We start from the raw sequence: 13,955 nt of genomic DNA, 5'->3' as shown, positions 1-13,955 counted from the left end.
GTTGCTGAATGAAACAAAAGTGGGAAGATTGAAATGTTTGGTCTTTTCGTGAGCACCCCGGAAAATAAATGTCCATAGTCGAGGGTTTTTCCTTCCAAAGCCTACGGCACCAACAGCGATCCCTGCTGGCTGAGAGAGCAAAAGCTTACAGCACCTGGTATTCCCAGGCGGTCTCTCATCCAAGTACTAACCAGGCCCGACCCTGCTTAGCTTCCGAGATCAGACGAGATCGGGCGTGTTCAGGGTGGTGTGGCCGTAAGCGAAAGCAACGGCGCCTGACTCGCTACTTGAAGCTGTGTGTGGCGGGGGCTCCGTGCCCCCCGAGCGGGACTCAAGGATCGTTCGTGTGCAACTCTTTGGAAAGGAGCTGCTTTCCAAATCGCATTGCGTGCCTGGATGTTGGCGACTGTGCGACTGTGCTCCCGTGCTCCCTTCAGTTGCCTGGCCCTGCTCTTGTCCCGCACTGGAGCAGGACAAATAAACTGCACGGAGGAGCACCAGGCAAGTCTACACCAGACAAAAACCTCCAGTGCACAGCACACTGCAAACATTTCGGGGCTGTCGCGTGTTTATTTCAGCACATAAAGCGCGCGGCGCCTCCGCCCTCTTGTGGCCTTGCGGCGTCAGAGCAAGAGGCTCCTTCTCGCTGCCCTTCCGCTGTGTTGCAGGGCCCCGAGAGGGAACCCGGAGCGCGCACTTTGTGGGGGGGCGGGGGACCGCGTTCGCTTGCACGAGCACTAAATTCAATTTCAATTCAATTCTACTAATACTAAATAAGGATATTAAATAGGGCACTATATCTATGGAGAACAGCCAGCGATTTTGTCAGCTACATTGACTAATACGTGATGACCAGACGTCCTCTTTTTCAAACCTAAGATATCGGTCTGATCGGGATTTATAAAATACCAAAAATTGTCCGGGATTTTGTTTTGCTCGTTACTCAGACTGTAAACAAACATAGGCCTACACATTTTCGTTTGTTCCACGCACCACCGGTAGATGATTTAAACTTACACGCAGCGTAGCTTGAAAAGGGTTTTTTTTTTGTGTGTGGCTGATTTTATGGCCGTGAGAAATAACACTGTTTAACTTGTTTCATTATATTTCATGTTTCGTTAAAATTGGTCATTTTTGCAACCAATGAGGACTTCTCTTAAGTTATGACGTCTTCATTTTTTTCCTCAGATGTTAAGACTGGAGCGCACTGTTATATATATATTTAAACATATATACAATACTACTGTGGACGCTGTTTCCCCACCAATCATGTTTTATCTGTTTACAGAGCACAGTGAAGACACAATACACAGTAGCTCACAATACAAAAAACACAAGCTGTTCCTGCTGATAATATATAAACGCTGGCAGAGCTATTACTCTAGAGTATACAAAGTCAATCCAGCAAATAAACTTAGGCTTTTCAAGTTACTGGTGACCAACAACTATAGAAATGTTCAGAACTATGGGAACGTTTTGCCAAGTAACCATTAACATAACCCTGAAAAATAATAAGATTTTTTATATAAACACCATACAAAATAATCCAAAATAAAATATCAATAACTTCTAGTTTCTTGAGTTTGCTTCTGTTTTTATTGCTTATTAAATAAGATGACAGAGCATTTGGTCAAAAACAGCGCATTTAAGCTATCTTGTTTCCCAGACATTATATTAAGTAAAAACACAAAGTGAAAAGTACATAAAAATAACATTATGTGATCACTTACCGTAATGTAAGTACAATCACTGTAGTGGATTGTCTGTGTTCACTACAGTGTGAATTCATGCAAGGTTTTTGTACGGCTCTGTATCACTGTGATGATGGGCTGCGCTTGTATTGTCCACAATAGTACATCCCTGCATCTTGAACTTCAACATTGCTTATGAAAAAAGTGAAATCCTTTGAATCTTTTTGCCATTTACCACTGTAACGTGTTCCAGCGAAACTAGCAGTGTACAGCTCATACATGATAAGTTTTGGTGCCTGTCTGGGTTTAAAGAAATAAAACCCCATGTCATCGGCGATATACTTTGAAGCTCTGCATTGCACTGTAATGGTGTCACCTGTGTGGACAGACACAGAGGCAGGGGACTGATCTATGGAGATCTGGGCACTGGATTCTGAAAAACAAAGCAACCACAAAAATCGGGCTGAAGGCATTTCAAGACATAATTTGTCATTAATAATTACCTGTATTCAATCTGTACTAATTTGCCATGAGGAAACATATATAAATAACTATGGATTTAAATTATCACTGTTGACAATCAGACATTAATTAAAAGCTGTAATCATACCATTTCCTTGAATCCAGAGAGCCAGTATGAAGACAAGTTGAATAAGGGTCTTCATGTTTCCAGGCTGAGGTTTCTGAGCTTGTAGAAAAGGGCTTCTTTTTTAAAGCTGTTGAAAAAGAAAAATTCACAGAAGAGCGGTTTATGCAAAGTGGTCTGTTATGCAAATATAGTTGCAGGTGATGAAACTGACAGATGGTGCAATGTGAATCTTAAAATATTAATTGCACTTAAAAACAGATGTTAGGATATTGTGGTATAAAATCATCAACAAGTGGCCCTTGTGATGTCTTTTTAGAACATTATAAATTAGTTTTACCAAAATGCATTCTATTTAATAATCCCATTTAGCATGAAGATTTTTCAAGAGGTTTTGAAATCCTTCTGCTAGTAAGAACTTCCTTGAAGCACAATTTCGGAACATAAGAACAGTGACAGTGTGCTGTGCACTGGAGGTTTTTGTCTGGTGAAGACTTGCCTGGTGCTCCTCCGTGCAGTTGGACATGGAAACATATAATGACTCATGAAGAGCTTTTGGTGTTGGATTTTGTTCTTAAGATATACAGTATTTATCTCTCTCTCTATATATATATTATTACACAGGGAAAGTGATGGTGTTGAAAGCAGACGTCCTGCCGGCTCTGGTTTACCTGGCGGTGGTGTACCCGCTGCCGGCCAGACTCAGACGAGCGCTGCAAGGGATGATCTTCGGCTTCGTCTGGGGCGGCAGGTACGAGTACATCACGAGAAACCGGATGTGTCAGCCGGTCGAGGAAGGGGGTCGAGATGTCCCACATTTCCCCCTGAAACTCGACTGCATCTTTTACTGCAACCTCTGTCGGGCGCTGCGGGAGCCCATCGGCCACAAGTACCAGTACTTTGTCAGGCTGTGGCTCTCCATCCCGATGAGGCACTTGGTCCAGTGGTCAAACACTGGGCCCAAGGCAGAGAGGCGACCAAAGTTCTACACCCACGCTGTCAAGTGGAGCAGGAGGTACGAGGCCACGAGACAGCCAGAGCTCTGCACCAACCACAGAGCTCTGTACAAAGAGGTGAGGGGGCATCTGGTCGCCGACGAAAGGCTGCGAGTTCCCAGACAAGTCTGGGAAAGGACGCAGCCTAAAGAACTGGACAACGAACTGAAGGACCTCAACTGGATGGCCGTTCACAAGAGACTGGCTACCAGAGAGGTCCTCTACAGACACTCGCTTACCAGGAATCCGCATTGCCCCCGGGACACGTGTTTCGTCGAGGAGACTCAGGAGCACGTGTTCTGGAGCTGCCCCTTCGCCAAGGCGGTGTGGGGCAGAATGGACAACACCATGCAACTCCTGGGGACGGGTGCGGTGCTCAGTTACCAGTACGTTCTGCTGGGGCTGGCACCTACCGGACTGGACAGGGGGACGCAGTTCCTGATGTGGCTGCTGCTGTCCCTGACAAAGAAAGGCCTGTGGGACGCGAGGAACAATCTCATCCGGCACAACATCGAGTGGGGAGCGAGGGAGCTGGAGGAGAGGATCCTGGCGGACCTCAGGAGGAGGATGAAGCGCGACGTTGCTAAGTGGGGTTTCCCCACGGCAAAGGAGCGCTGGAAAGGCCTATGGACCCTGTACAGGGATTAATGGGTTACAGCAAGTGGTAGGGATTGGAGGGACACTCATAATAGCGCAAATCCGCCCACCCTTGCATGGATTGATAACGGACAATCACCGCCGTTCCGCCGTTGTTTGAATTTGTGGAGTGTTACTGTGTGAGATGTTTCCTTTTTGAGATGTGTTTTTTTTCCGAATAAAGTATATTTTATAAGAAAAAAAAATATATATATATATATTATATTATATTATGAGTGCAGGACGTAAGGTAGTCAGGTTACATTGCACTACAAACTGGTACACACACACACACGGGCAACAGACTGAACTACAAAGTCAAACTGATGGAGTGTGAGAAAAACAATAAAGGATTACTGTCCCAGGACAGAGAGCGGGAGAAAGCAAAAGTCAGCCAGACCACCAGGGTCAGACAAGCTGAAAGATCACAATTGAAGTACCTTGTCACGAGGTGAACATTTAACGTGTATAAGCACAAGATTGTTTTTTGTGGTTATACAAATAGCGTTATGGCTGTAGCGGGTTGAAAAGGAGGACCACGTTATCAGGCGGTGCTCGCGAAAATGCCCAGGGCGTTTCTGTAGTAACTCCCATCGCTGAAGCCGCTTCATCGGCACCCAGCACAGCTCCCCAGCAGACGGCAAAGCCGCCCGCACTGCTGCATCTGTTCTTTGACCAAGCACATCAGGGGAGAGCGCGAACGCAGTCCCCCACTACCAGAAATTATGCAGTCGAGATTCCCACATTTGGGGAATTCGCAGGGGTCAGCACAGCCGGAGTGCAATGGCCGAGCCTCGCCCTGGGTGAACCGATTTCGATTTTTAAGAACTTTATTTTCTTTTCACAAAAAAATACAGGAAATCACAAATCAGAAAGCTTTACATTAATATACATACTTAAAACAGTATATATGATCACATCTCATTACATTTTGACACGGAACCAGTTACATAGCAACAATTTCTTTTTTTCTGGTGCAAATCACATTCTTTACTTAAACATGATAATGTTTTTCACAGTTTCTTGAGATACTGTCCAATGCCCTCTATTTCCCACAGATTTTCTGCTTCCTCCCTCCCTTCTCTCCACAGATCTCTGAGGTAATAGTTCTCTCGGGTGATGAACAGGGCCAGGCTACCTGCTGCCTTGACTGGGACCTCGATGCCTTTGAACAGCCCCATGTTCCTCACTCTCCACAGGGCGTCTTTCCCACTGTTCACCACGGCCCAGATCCTGTCAAACACGTCAGGAGGAAGCTTGACAGGAGAGATGCTGTATATGATGAAAGCAGCGGTCAGGGTAAATTGGGGCGAGAGAGCCTGCAACCAATCTTCAAACTGTGCCCAGAAGGCCTTAGCAAAAAAGCAGGACCACAGGAGGTGGGTCACAGTCTCCTCCTCGCCGCAGCCCACCCTAACGCAGCGAGGGCTGGGGGTGAGGCCCCTACGGTACAAGAAAGTTCGTACCGGTAAGCACTGGTGGATGACACTCCAGGCTAAATCTCTGTGAATGTTGCACAGAAATTTAGAGGATGTGTGTTTCCACACCTTCCTTGTTTGGGCTGATGTTAAAATGCCCACAGGGGTCTGCCTATTGTTCTGGGGTGCTACGAAATCTTCCAGTTTTTGGACGCTGACATCTCGGAGGGGAATATGGCCAATTGGGTGAGATCTTAGAAAACTTTTAACTGTCCCATAAATTGCAGGGCATGTGTCAGAGAGTGGGACGTCCAGCTTGGGTCTGACACCCCACACTCTGAACACCTCCCTACCTACCCAGAGCCTGGAAAAATAAGTCCAGGTACGCGCTGCAGGTGCTGTTGCAAAGCCTCTCAGCACAGAGGCCAGGAAAATGCACAGCAGCTTCGTAGCAATATCTGGGACAGACTTCCCCCCTGAGGGTAGCGGCCTGTACATTATTTCCCTTCTGAGTCTTTCCTGCTTCCCACCCCATAGAAATTGAAACATCAATCTCCTCAGCACCGCCGCAACACGGTGTGGGATTGGGAAGGTAGAAGCCAGAAAATTCAAGACAGGCAAGAGCTCGGCTTTGATGACCAGCACCTTCCCTGTCATGGTGAGGTCTCGGTCCTTCCATTGCATCAGTTTTTTGTTTAAGATTGGCAATTTGTTCTGCCAATTTACTGTTCCCATCTCTTCTCCAAAATACACCCCCAGGACCTTAATTCTCTTCTCTTGCAGCCTGAGATCATGTCCTTCTTTTGGCTCCCTCCAGTTCTGATAAAAAATCTCACTCTTAGATGTGTTAATTTTTGCGGAGGAAGCCAAAGAGAACCGATCACAGCACTGCAGAGCTCTGCTAATTGAGGCATTGTCAGAGAGGAGCAGGGTGACGTCATCCATGTATAGAGACGTCTTTACCTCTCCTCCCCCACTTCCAGGCACTGGTATCCCATTAATGGCCTGATCCTGGCGCAAGGCACAGGCTAAGGGCTCCATAGCCAAAACGAATAACAAGGGGGATAATGGGCAGCCCTGCCTCACCCCTGAACAGACTTCAAAGGTGCGTGATCTATTGCCATTAACCATGACTCTGCTGTTGCTACCTGTGTACAGCAGGTTAATCCACTTTCTCATGATGGGGCCAAACTTCATGTGCTCAAGTACCGATGTTAAGTACTGCCGGTTTAGGCGGTCAAAGGCCTTTTCTAGGTCTACACCTAAAATGCACAGAGGGAGGGAGCGATCCTCAGAGTACAGACAGACATCCCTCAACAAGGCCAGGTTGTCGCTCATCAGGCGTCCTGCTATCCCACAAGTCTGTTCTTTCCCTACCAGTGAGGCCACTACATTTTGTAGGCGCAGGAAAAGGGCTTTGGACAGGATCTTAGTGTCCACGCCTAACAGGCTGAGGGGTCTCCAGTTCTTTATGTCATTTTTTGCTCCTTTCTTAAACAAGAGAGAGATAGTGCCTTCTCTTAAGGAGTCAGGCAGCAATTCTGTCTTGTAGCTTTCCTCGAATAGGAGCAGTAGCGGATCCTGAAGCAGATCCCAAAAGGTGCAATAAAATTCTTTAGGGAGCCCGTCAGCACCCGGAGTTTTCCCCTTCTGTAAGCTCTCCATAGCCTGTCTCAGCTCTTCTACTGTCAAATCCCTCTCAAGTACTTCCCTATCTTCTTCACTCAAAATGTTTTCTAGCTTTGAGGTAAAAAAATGAATATCTTCATCCTTTACCTCTGTAGAGCTGTACAGTCTTGAGTAGAAGGCCTCGGTGCAGGAGAGGATAGCACTCGGCTCTGTTCTCTCTCGTCCCTCCTCATCAACTACACTTTCCATGACAGTCTTGGAGCCTACCACTTTCCTGAAAAAGAAGCGAGTACACTTCTCATTTTCTTCCAAGAACTGCACTCTGCTTCTTAACAGCACTCCTCGACTACTTTCTTCGGCTATCCTCCGGATGTCCTTTTTTAAAAGGGCGATATCCTCGAGCACATCGAAGCCACTGTGCAGCATCGTGTAGAGACGCTGCAGCTGCCTCTGTTTCCTGGCTAGCACTCCTCTCCGTCTGGCAGCAGCCTTCCTTCCCTCAGCCATGAAAAAGGCCTTTGTCCTCACCTTCACCTCCTCCCACCACTCTCCTACTGACCCGTACAGACACTGCAAGGACAGCCACTGTGATAGTTTCTCCTTGTAGCGGGATACTACCCCCTCGTTCTCTAGCAGCTTTGTGTTGAGTTTCCAGAGGCCTGGGCCAAAGACAGTCCCGCCCTGGAGTTCCACTCTACACCCTAAAGCCTGATGATCTGAGAAGAAGACAGGCTGAAGAGTGACCCCAACAACTTTCACTCTCTCTGAGACAAAGCAATAGTCAATTCTGGAGCTGCTATTCCTCCCTGACCATGTATATCCTGCTGTTGTGGGATATATACATCTATATGTGTCTGAGAGTTTAAAGTCTTGAACTAAGTTTTGCAGGGCCAGTGAGCTGGAATCCAATTTTATCGGCGAGCTAGACTGCCTGTCTGTGTGCTCTAAGATACAATTAAAATCCCCTCCCACTATCACGTCTGTGCTGCATAACAATAGGGGGGAGAGTGCCTTGAGTAGCTCCACCCTTCCTCCTACGTCAGTAGGGCAATACACATTGATTAGCCGCAGGTTAACGGTCCCCCATTCCACATCCACACACAGCAACCTGCCATCTATGACCCTCTGAATACTTTTCAATTTGAATGCCCATCCTTTGAAAAGAATGGCCACGCCAGAGGCTCTGTTGTTATTGTCCCCTGACCAAACAGAAGGCCCTTTATCCCACCTATCTTCAAAACTTTTATACCTCTCTTGATAGGCTAAAGCACACTCCTGCAACATCAACACATCTCCCTCTCTCTGCTGGAGGTAATCAAAGACAGACTGGCATTTAACTCTGTCATTGATACCTCTTGTGTTAAGAGAAATTATGTTAAGAGCCATATTACATAAGAAAGTGGAACCAGTCTTTACAAAACACATTTCTCTTCGGTCTCACCTGTTACCTTTTTCTTTTTCTTCTTACCAATTTCCTGCCAGCCATCCTCTGAATGAGCCTTCATCAGGGTGGCAGCAGTAAAAGCGTTCACAGAGTCCATTTCAAGGAAGGGGGTAGAGGGAGGGGTGGAGAGGTTCCAGCTGTCCCCATCGCCATGCTCTCCTTCCTCCTCGCTCGGGGTGAAAACAGAGTCATTTTTTCTTTTCCTCAAGTCCAGCTCCTGGGAGCACTGAGGGGAAAGGGGTGCAGCCGATGCACCAGTCTCCTCTTCCCCCTCACCCACCAGCTGCTGCAGATCCTCCGTGATGGACTGGATGGAGGAGAGGAGGGCATCTGTAGCACTTGCAGAGTCTGAGAAAAGCAGCTCCGCTGAATCCTGGGTATCCTCGCTGGACCCGCTCCACCGGGGGGCCCCACACTGGCCCTCGTTCTGAGGAGCAGGAGTGGGGGAGGGGTCCTCGCTGTTCTCGGGGGTTTTCAAACCCTCGTGCTTGTCTGGTGCAGTCTGCGGTTGTGGGGGCGTAGTGGATTTCTCTTCCACCAGCCCCGGAGCCACAGCAGGACTGATCCTGGCTGGAGGCTGAGAGTCTTTGTCCAACAAGGGTTCTTTGTTTGACTTGTTGTTTGCTTTGGATTTTCGGGCCGGTTTGGCTGAAACAAGCACTGCCTCATCCTTTCTCATTTTGAGTTTATTGGCGTAGGCGTGAGGGCAGTTCTTAAAAACGTGTCCTTCCGAGCCACATAAATTGCACTTTGGCAGCATTGAACAGTCAGAGGCTAAATGTCCCTGTTTGCCACAGGTCTTGCAGCATTTCACAGTGCAGGACGATGCCAGGTGTCCCACAGCACCACAGCGCCGACACACCTTTGGTTGTCCCACATAAAACACATAGCCATTGCAGGCGCCCAGCCGGATTGTAGAGGGCAGGTGCCTTAAGCCTCCATTTACGCTGTCCGGTAGCAAGCGAACCTCGAATTTCCTTGCTCCTGTTTTTATACCATCAACATCTCTAACCTCAGTTCCATGGTGGACGGTGCAGTACTGGTTAAGCCAGGTGTGAATGTCCTCCGTCTTTGCCAGTTCCGAGAACATAACATAATGCACCGTTTTCCTCTCTCTCTGTGTCAGAGGCTGCAAGTTGATCTTCTCAAGTGCAGGAACTTTGCCTCTTTTTGCCTCAAACACATCCACGCATTGTTCAAACAGAGGATAGGTAGCAAATACAACCTCAAATGCTTTCTGACCTGGGAGAGCGAAGATGAAATCCAAGTGCCGAGGTTCAAAGCCAAGTTCCTTCTGTAACACTTTTCTGCTGAACTGCATACGATCCATGAAGAGGTCATCCAAGAGCTCAAAACGTACAGCATTCTTACGGGATCCAAAGGTTGCCATTTCAAAAACCGCAAATCAAACACTGCTTCCAACAAAAGAAAAACAATCCAACTACTCCACCTACAGGCTGATCAAGGTATCTCCCCTGCCAGGTAAGTATGAGTTGTACAGGCCCCTGCAAGCGGCCCGCACTCACAGCACAGTACTCGCAGGCTAGGCCAGCTCCTCGCCCCGCACGCCACCGCCTCCTGCTGGGCCCACTCTTTCGCACACTCACACACCACACTAACACTCAAAAGCGAGGGCAAAGCGAGAAAACGAGCGCGTCGTTTCCTACACATCTGCAGTCGCCATTTCGCATCCGCAGCATGTCCCGGGATGCAATTCGGCCTCATTTACATATCACCAGGCCGGCAGATCGCCACGCAAGCTCGCGACGTGCGCCTGCCACACACCGAACAAACCTTTTCAGCAATTTCCAAAAAAAACGAGCCTGCTCGCCTCCGTCTCTTACCTGCTCTCCAGAGCCTGCTGCCTTCTGTGCTTTTCTCTCGGCACCGCTGCAGCGCACACAACTCCTGCAGCGGGAGGGGGGGAGAAAGTTCCCGCGCTCCGCCGCAGGGAAGGCTCGCTCCGAGCGCACACGTCCTTTCGATGCCAGTCCAACAAGTGCTCCGCGTTAGCAGCGTCGGGGCTCCGGCGTGTCGCACCTCACCTCACCTCACCTCACCTCACCTCGCACTGCCCCCTCCTTGAATGTCTGGCGCTGGGCATGCCCCGCTCTCCTCCGCCTTATCTTATCGCGTGTGAGCACCGACAATGGCCACAATGCCGGGGAATGGCACCTGTAAAGTGTTAATTGGGGCACAGGAACAGCCCGTCTCGTCTCGGGGGGGCCGGCTTCAGAGACAATACAGCAAACACAGCGGGGCGGGGGAAGAAGACGACACCACACATGCGGGTACAATCAGCTCCGGCGGGAACGAGTCATTTGTCGGTCTTTTCAAGAGCCGAGAGCCGAGCAATCCTTCACTTGTATCGTTTCTCCCCGGTGACTAGGTCTCGCCCTGCGACTCTCGACTGGGCTCACCCCCGGCAGCCCAGCAGGTGTGAGCCTGGCCGGCACCCGGACGGGAGCTTCCCCCCCGGGAAAGCTCAGGCTGCTGCTGCTCCTGCAAGAGGTGTGACTGGGACCAGTAGGGAGCGCTCACCCTGCGGGCTGTGTGGCCCTCTTATGCCCCAGCCTCCTGATGGCGACACTCTGCTGCACAAACAGGCGCCGTCCTTCGGGGGGAGGCGTCAAACCGAGGTGTCCTGACCCTCCTTGGCCGTTCCAAATCCCAGGGCGTCTCTCTCGAGAAGGAGTCACGGCGGTGTGTCACCCATCAGTCGGGGTCTCCTCCTGATCCCCGTCTCACCTGTAACGATCAATGACGAGGCCCCCCTGTCCCGCGAAATTGTACTCGTCTCCTGGCCGCTGGCTGGGGCCGTGAGATTTAGTACTCGCGCAAGAGACCGGGGGCAGAGCGCGAACGCGGTCCCCCGCCCCCCCACAAAGTGCGCGCTCCGGGTTCCCTCGCGGGGCCCTGCAACACAGCGGAAGGGCAGCGAGAAGGAGCCTCTTGCTCTGACGCCGCAAGGCCACAAGAGGGCGGAGGCGCCGAGCGCTTTATGTGCTGAAATAAACACGCGACAGCCCCGAAATGTTTGCAGTGTGCTGTGCACTGGAGGTTTTTGTCTGGTGAAGACTTGCCTGGTGCTCCTCCGTGCAGTTTATTTGTCCTGCTCCAGTGCGGGGCAAGAGCAGGGCCAGGCAACTGAAGGGAGCACGGGAGCACGGGAGCACAGTCGCCAACATCCAGGCACGCAATGCGATTTGGAAAGCAGCTCCTTTCCAAAGAGTTGCACACGAACGATCCTTGAGTCCCGCTCGGGGGGCCCGGAGCCCCCGCCACACACAGCTTCAAGTAGCGAGTCAGGCGCCGTTGCTTTCGCTTACGGCCACACCACCCTGAACACGCCCGATCTCGTCTGATCTCGGAAGCTAAGCAGGGTCGGGCCTGGTTAGTACTTGGATGGGAGACCGCCTGGGAATACCAGGTGCTGTAAGCTTTTGCTCTCTCGGCCAGCAGGGGTCGCCGTTGGTGCCGTAGGCTTTGGGAGGAAAAACCCTCGACTATGGACATTTATTTCCCGGGGTGCTCACGAAAAGACCAAACATTTCAATCTGCCCACTTTTGTTTCATCCAGCAACACTGACTGGCAAACGGTATCGCGACGGTCGTCCATTTTTAAGGCATGCCAGTTCAGAAAGAGAAGCTCCCTCACATCCCTTCAGATGCACAAGAAACATGGATCAATCTGCTCATCGCTAAAGTGGCTCTTTGAATGGCATGCGTGTGATTCATATGAAAAAAAAACGGCTGTAAAACGAATATCGAAGCTGCCTCTAAATCTGCAATTGAAGGTCAGTCAATAAACAACTCGTTTTGCGTACAAATATACATACATTCATTTATAACCGATTTCGTTCATTGAGCACGGATACAACAGAGGTACAGCCATTCACTATTTGACATTCCTGCACTGATACAGAACCCAACAATCAGAAAACTGGTGAACTGTCTTTAGCATTAGCATACAGTACCGAGGCCCCCATGACCAAATCAAGGCTAACCTCGATCAGCATCCTAAACCATGCAAACTACAGCAAAAAGACTCGCTTTGAAAAGGGAATTCATGTCCAGGAGGAGTAGTGTAATTAGCTTGAAATGCTTCCATGGACCTATAACTAAGAAAAAAAGAGAAATAGTGGCATCCACTCCTTTCGAATTGTGGTCCTGCTTCGGGGTACATTGTTCTACTCCTACTTCATGCACTTCAAGTTGACCATCACACCTTGATCTTTTGGTTGGATTAGCAATGTGTTGCATGCTGGTAAGAACTCGGTTTCAATGCTGGGGTAAAATGACTCATGAAGAGCTTTTGGTGTTGGATTTTGTTCTTAAGATATACAGTATTTATCTCTCTCTATATATATATTATATTATGAGTGCAGGACGTAAGGTAGTCAGGTTACATTGCACTACAAACTGGTACACACACACACACGGGCAACAGACTGAACTACAAAGTCAAACTGATGGAGTGTGAGAAAAACAATAAAGGATTACTGTCCCAGGACAGAGAGCGGGAGAAAGCAAAAGTCAGCCAGACCACCAGGGTCAGACAAGCTGAAAGATCACAATTGAAGTACCTTGTCACGAGGTGAACATTTAACGTGTATAAGCACAAGATTGTTTTTTGTGGTTATACAAATAGCGTTATGGCTGTAGCGGGTTGAAAAGGAGACAACGTTATCAGGCGGTGCTCGCGAAAAAGCCCAGGGCGTTTCTGTAGTAACCCCCACCGCTGAAGCCGCTTCATCGGCACCCAGCACAGCTCCCCAGCAGACGGCAAAGCCGCCCGCACTGCCGCATCTGTTCTTGGACCAAGCACATCAGGGGAGAGCGCGAACGCAGTCCCCCACTACCAGAAATTATGCAGTCGAGATTCCCACATTTGGGGAATTCGCAGGGGTCAGCACAGCCGGAGTGCAATGGCCGAGCCTCGCCCTGGGTGAACCTCCTTCTTGATCAAGGTATCTCCCCTGCCAGGTAAGTATGAGTTGTACAGGCCCCTGCAAGCGGGCCGCACTCACAGCACAGTACTCGCAGCCTAGGCCAGCTCCTCGCCCCGCACGCCACCGCCTCCTGCTGGGCCCACTCTTTCGCACACTCACACGCCACACTAACACTCAAAAGCGAGGGCAAAGCGAGAAAACGAGCGCGTCGTTTCCTACACATCTGCAGTCGCCATTTCGCATCCGCAGCATGTCCCGGGATGCAATTCGGCCTCATTTACATATCACCAGGCCGGCAGATCGCCACGCAAGCTCGCGACGTGCGCCTGCCACACACCGAACAAACCTTTTCAGCAATTTCCAAAAAAAACGAGCCTGCTCGCCTCCGTCTCTTACCTGCTCTCCAGAGCCTGCTGCCTTCTGTGCTTTTCTCTCGGCACCGCTGCAGCGCACACAACTCCTGCAGCGGGAGGGGGGGAGAAAGTTCCCGCGCTCCGCCGCAGGGAAGGCTCGCTCCGAGCGCACACGTCCTTTCGATGCCAGTCCAACAAGTGCTCCGCGTTAGCAGCGTCGGGGCTCCGGCGTGTCGCACCTCACCTCACCT

General features: G+C 49.9%; 4 non-coding genes across 4 annotated transcripts; 1 reads left to right on the top strand and 3 right to left on the bottom strand.

Moving 5' to 3' along the window:
- Positions 1–142: 142 nt before the first annotated feature.
- On the bottom strand, positions 143–261 carry LOC148678971 (5S ribosomal RNA). Its single transcript, XR_015940764.1, has one exon. It is a non-coding gene; the product is annotated as a 5S ribosomal RNA (ribosomal RNA).
- A 4,332-nt stretch (positions 262–4,593) lies between these two features.
- Positions 4,594–4,763, bottom strand: LOC148678970 (U1 spliceosomal RNA). Its single transcript, XR_015940253.1, has one exon. It is a non-coding gene; the product is annotated as a U1 spliceosomal RNA (small nuclear RNA).
- Positions 4,764–11,722: 6,959 nt separating this feature from the next.
- On the top strand, positions 11,723–11,841 carry LOC148678969 (5S ribosomal RNA). Its single transcript, XR_015940748.1, has one exon. It is a non-coding gene; the product is annotated as a 5S ribosomal RNA (ribosomal RNA).
- Positions 11,842–13,229: 1,388 nt separating this feature from the next.
- LOC148678968 (U1 spliceosomal RNA) lies at positions 13,230–13,393 on the bottom strand. The gene has a single exon (XR_015940189.1). It is a non-coding gene; the product is annotated as a U1 spliceosomal RNA (small nuclear RNA).
- Between the last annotated feature and the right edge of the window lie 562 nt (positions 13,394–13,955).

This window comes from Lepisosteus platostomus, chromosome 1 (assembly GCF_059453375.1).
Source record: "Lepisosteus platostomus isolate fLepPlt1 chromosome 1, fLepPlt1.hap1, whole genome shotgun sequence".
NCBI classification, from domain to species: Eukaryota; Metazoa; Chordata; class Actinopteri; order Semionotiformes; family Lepisosteidae; genus Lepisosteus; species Lepisosteus platostomus.
Note: the sequence above shows the minus strand (reverse complement) of the source record. Positions and strands in the feature narration are given on the sequence as shown.